Below are 6,000 nucleotides of genomic sequence, written 5' to 3' on the forward strand. Positions count from 1 at the left end.
AAGAAAGCGATTGATATGAATATAAAGGACTTTTGAAAACAACTCCTATAAATTGCAGCATGTCAGTAAGCACTACCTAATAATGCTGTTTTACAATTCCATGATTCACCTTGACAGAGAATTACTTTCATAATTGCCTGAGCAGAAAGCAGAGAATTCAGTAGAACCCAATTATATACACACAAACCAAAAATGAAAATCCTTAATTGATCTACACACTCCAGCTTTAAAGAGGAACTTTCATCTGTTTTACTTATAGGAGCTAAATACCTATACTTGCAGGATACCCCCCACTGATGCTGCCACCCAGTTTTTTACATACTGAGCGCGAGAGCTTCAAGGTGGGCGCAGCGGGGTGTAGGGGCGATGTTTAAAAAATCTGCGCGGGGGAAGGGGTACCTCACAATTACAGGTATTCAGCTCCTATAAGTAAAACAGATGAAAGGCCCTCTCTAATGTTTTTAGGTTTGCATTGCATTTCAGCATATAAACAGCCTTGTTCCTAAGCGCCACTCCATCCCTTCATCAAACCCAGTGAAAAATTTTGAGCTGAAATTAATTTTGGCAATTAATACTATCAAAGTTCATTGACATTAAAAAAAGTAACGCCACATCTTTAATGGTCACTGTACTTTGCAAAAATCAATAGCACAGGCGAAAATATAAGAAACTTTGCAATAATCTTATTAGAAAAAAAATGACTTGTACTAGACTTATTTTCCCATCCTCCTTTTTCCTAAATTAACATTCTTTCTGAAATTTATGAGAAACCCTTCTTATGTGATTAAGACAATCTGCCTGCTCACTGAAGGATCCGATTACATCATCTCACTGAAGTCTAAGAGGGAAAGAGGAAGAGTACAGAGACCTGACAGCTTAGGAATGATTCAGCACTTTCAGCTGCTAATAGTGTTATATATCACTGCAACGGCTTTAATCACATGCATACCTCTCTGTACTTCTCTATAATATCTGACATGCTGCTACTGAGTGGATATGAGTTAAAGCACAGAATCAGCTGTCTACATGTGTATTCTATGTGCAGACTTGATGATCAGTTAGTCTACACCCACCAGCTCGGAGAAACTGAGAATTGCTCCAAGCAAACAAAGCCATTCATATAATGGTCAGATGTAGTGCCATTACTCATGAGGTATCTGAAAGCTTAGGTACATGTTAACAACATTAAGATATTTAAGTTCTAATGAACGTGTTAAAAGAAAAAGTTACTAAAAGTCATTCCTCACACAGATTCAAGTGGCTTTTACCCTGCGCAGTCTACCACTCTCCAATCAGTGCTGCCCATGTCAGACTTTGCAGGGACACACACCCAGCTGGTAGCACCTGATTGAACCTTTATTGCAGACTTCTAGCAATTCAATTACATGGGGAATTACTAAAACAGACATGTCAGTTGCGGTGACAGACTATCTTTAAAGAGGTTACACAGTATTAGAAAAACATGGCTGCTTTACTCCATGGAGCTGAGCACCAACACCAGACACAACCCATGGACAAAATTAAAGCAGTTATTTTTTTGTCCTGCAGAATCCTTTTAATGCAAGGCATCACTAAGGCCTCTTTCACACGAGCGTGTCCGGATTAAGTCCGGATGCATCGCGATGCATTGCAGCAAACCCACGCAAATAGTTATGCAATTGCAGTCATTTTTTACTGCAATTGCGTTCCGTTGTTTAGTTTTTATCGCGCGGGTGCAATGTGTTTTCACAGAAGTTTGGGTTCAAGGTTGTGTAGATGTATGGAAAATAATAGCAGTAGATGTAGGGAAAATAATAGCATTCTGAATACAGAATGCATAGTACAATAGCGCTGGAGGGGTTAAAAAAAATAAAAAATATTTTAACTCACTTTAATCCACCTATTCGCGCAGCCGGCATCTCTTCTGTCTTCATCTGTGAGGAAAAGGACCTTTGATGACGTCACTACGCTCATCACATGGTCATTCACATGATCCATCACCATGATAATGGACCATGTTATGAGCGTAGTGACGTCATCAAAGGTCCTTTTCCTCACAGATGAAGACAGAAGAGATGCCGGCTGCGCGAATAAGTGGATTAAGGTGAGTTAAAATATTTTTTTAAAAAATTTAACCCCCTCCAGCCCTATTTTACTAAGCATTCTGTATTCAGAATGCTATTATTTTTCCTTATAATCATGATAAAAGGGAAAATAATAATGATCGAGTCTCCAGCCCCGATCGTCACCTAGCAACCGTGCGTTAAAATCGCACCGCATCCGCACTTGCTTGCGGATGCTTGCGATTTTCACGCAACCCTATTCATTTCCATGGGGCCTGTGTTACGTGAAAAACGCACAAAGAGGAGCATTCTGCAATTTTCACACAGCGCACAAGTGATGCGTGAAAATCATCGCTCATGTGCACAGCCCCATTGAAATGAATGGGTCCGGATTCAGTGCGGGTGCAATGCGTTCACCTCACGCATTGCACCCGCGTGGAAATCTAGCCCGTATGAAAGGGGCCTAAGGGTTTACAGACACAGGAAGACATTTATGAAGATCAGCGATTTAGAGGCTGGTCTTTGTCCCTCCTGCACTGGCGATTCATCCTCCTGGCTTCTACATTACTTTTCCCCATCAACACCACGTCCCCTTTTTTTAGACCTGGCGTGAGCCATTGAAATTGGGAAAAAGTAGCAGATTGTGGTGCAAATAACCTTTGTGCCGCAATTTGGTCCAATATATGCCCAAAAGTGGCGTATATCTATTTGTAAATGACCCCCACAGTTTTCTGACCTATTTGACTGATCTTCTGTATTCAAATTTGTTTATGACCATCATTTATCTATATTTTGTTGAGCTCTCGCACCTGCACATTCACCTCAGGGATCTGGGCATGCAAAGAACAGGGCTGAAGTTTTCTGTACTGCACATTAGTGGTGCATCATCGGTGCATGTGCAGTACAGATTTCTTCTGCCTGGCAAGCTTCAGGCCTTTACTGTGTGTGCACAAATCCCCTGGCGAATGCGCAGGTGCGAGAGTTCACAGCCAGATCCGATTATAACAACACTGCCTAGCCTTGTGACTCAAAGCTGGGTGGGGATGCACGGTCAGCAGAAAAAGGGATCAGAGCTTAGGTACGAAGTAATGCTCTCATTGCACTAAGCAGGTCATTTGCCTAAAATAAAAACATGAATTTCTCTGCAATGGGACTACCAATGGGCCTCATCTCCACTGACAATCAGACAAATATTAGGTACATTTTGTTTTTCCCATAAATGCCTGCTAAATCAGCCCCTGAAAAATGACCTTTAGGTTGATGTTGGTCAGAGAAGTCATACCTGATCGGTCACTCTCCTGATATCTCTTGTTGTGGGAAAAGTGTGTAAGCCTCAGTTTAAATAAGACTCCCAACCAATGCTGTCAAAATCATCAGGTTTGGAGTTCTTTTACATGGATGGCCAGCTGACATCTCATGCTAAAATGATTGAACCCCCTGGATGAAAGTATAAAAATTCCATGTAAAGTGAATGCACTCAAATTGTTGTAATAGAAGGGCATATGAAGATGTGGCACACTCACCGGGCAGGTTTACCACCCCCAAGCTATTTGCAGGCATCCTTTGGGTCACAATTCAGGAGTCATTTTGCATCTTTGGTGCCATATGACCTTTGACTCATCGTTAATAAAAGCGTATTTGGTCAAAATATCTACAGTTCCTATGTTTTCTGGTCGAGCACTGTAAAGAGCCTTTGACTGCCGCAGGTCCATCTGTATCGAACTGAAAAGAACTGATACCACACAAGATCTTAGCCATAAGGTAAAGAAACCCTGCAGATTACATCTATACACAGTGAAGCTATTATGGGATATGTCCAGTACGCATGAGTAATATCTGCTTTCATAAGTTCTACCAAATGGGTAAAAGCTTATCCAAAAATGAAGATTCACTTTAACCACTTAAGGACCAGGCTCATTTTCACCTTCAGGACCGGGCTCATTTTCACCTTCAGGACCAGGCCATTTTTTGTAAATCTAACCAGTGTCACTTTATGTGGTGATAACTTTAAAACGCTTTGACTTATCCAGGCCATTCTGAGATTGTTTTTTCGTCACATATTGTACTTCATGACACTGGTAAAATAGAGTAAAAAAAATTCATTTTTATTTATAAAAAAATACAAAATTTACCAAAAATTTGGAAAAATTAGCAAATTTTTAAGTTACAATTTCTCTACTTCTATAATACATAGTAATACCTCCAAAAATAGTTATTACTTTACATTCCCCATATGTCTACTTCATGCTTGGATCATTTTGGGAATGAGATTTTATTTTTTGCAGATGTTACAAGGCTTAGAATTTTAGAAGTAAATCTTGAAATCTCTCCGAATTTTTTTTAAAAAACAACTTTTTAAGGACCAGTTCAGTTCTGAAGTCACTTTGTGAAGCTTACATGATAGAAACCACCCAAAAATGACCCCATTCTAGAAACTACACCCCTCAAGGTATTCAAAACTGATTTTACAAACGTCGTTAACCCTTTAGGTGTTCCACAAGAGTTATTGGCAAATAGAGATGACATTTCAGAATTTCAATTTTTTGGGCAAATTTCCCATTTTATCAATTTTTTCCAGTAACAAAGCAAGGGTTAACAGCCAAACAAAACTCAATATTTATGGCTTTGATTCTGTAGTTTATAGAAACACCCCATATGTGGTTGTAAACCGCTGTACTGGCACACGGTAGGACGCAGAAGGAAAGGAATGCCATACGTTTTTTGGAAGGCAAATTTTGCTGGACTGTTTTTTTTTTTTTACACCATGTCCCATTTGAAGCCCCCCTGATGCACCCCTAGAGTAGAAACTCCATAAAAGTGACCCCATCTAAGAAACTACACCCCTCAAGGTATTCAAAACTGATTTTACAAACATCGTTAACCCTTTAGGTGTTCCACAAGAGTTATTGGCAAATAGAGATGAAATTTCAGAATTAAAATTTTTGGGCAAATAGAAACTCCAAAAAAGTGACCCCATTTTATAAACTATGGGATAGGGTGGAAGTTTTGTTGGTACTAGTTTAGGGTACATATGATTTTTGGTTGCTCTATATTATACTTTTTGTGAGGCAAGGTAACAAGAAATAGTTTTTGTGATACCGATTTTTATTTTTTTTGTTATTTACAACATTCATCTGACAGGTTAGATCATGTGGTATTTTTATAGAGCAGGTTGTCACGGACGCGGCGATATCTAATATGTATACAATTTTTTTATTTATGTAAGTTTTACACAATGATTTCATTTTTAGTGTTTCCATAGTCTAAGAGCCATAGTTTTTTCAGTTTTTGGGCGATTATCTTGGGTAGGGTATGAATTTTGCGGGATGAGATGCCGGTTAGATTGGCGCTATTTTGGGGTGCATATGACTTTTTGATCGCTTGCTATTACATTTTTTGTGATGTAAGGTGACAAAAAATTGTTTATTTAGCACAGTTTTTATTTTTTACTGTGTTCATCTGAGTGGTTAGGTCATGTGATATTATTATAGAGCTGGTCGATACGGACGCGGCGATACATAAATAAAAAAAGTATACATATTAGGTAAGTTTACTTTTTGATCGCTTGCTATTACACTTTTTGTGATGTAAGGTGACAAAAAATTGTTTATTTAGCACAGTTTTTTTTTTTACGGTGTTCATCTGAGGGGTTAGGTCATGTGATATTATAGAGCTGGTCGATACGGACGCAGCAATACCTAATATGTATACTTTTTTTTATTTATGTACGTTTTACACAATAATATTTTTGAAACAAAAAAATATCATGTTATAGTATCTCCATAGTCTGAGACCCATAGTTTTTTAATTTTTTTGGCCATTGTCTCATGTAGGGGCTTATTTTTTGCGGGATGAGGTGACGGTTTGATTGGTACTATTTTGGCGTACATGCGACTTTTTTGATCACTTTTATTACCTATTTTGGGAAGTAAGGTGGGCAAAATTTCAATTTTCTTAT

The sequence above is a fragment of the Bufo gargarizans genome, chromosome 5 (genome assembly GCF_014858855.1).
Source record: "Bufo gargarizans isolate SCDJY-AF-19 chromosome 5, ASM1485885v1, whole genome shotgun sequence".
NCBI lineage: Eukaryota > Metazoa > Chordata > Amphibia > Anura > Bufonidae > Bufo > Bufo gargarizans.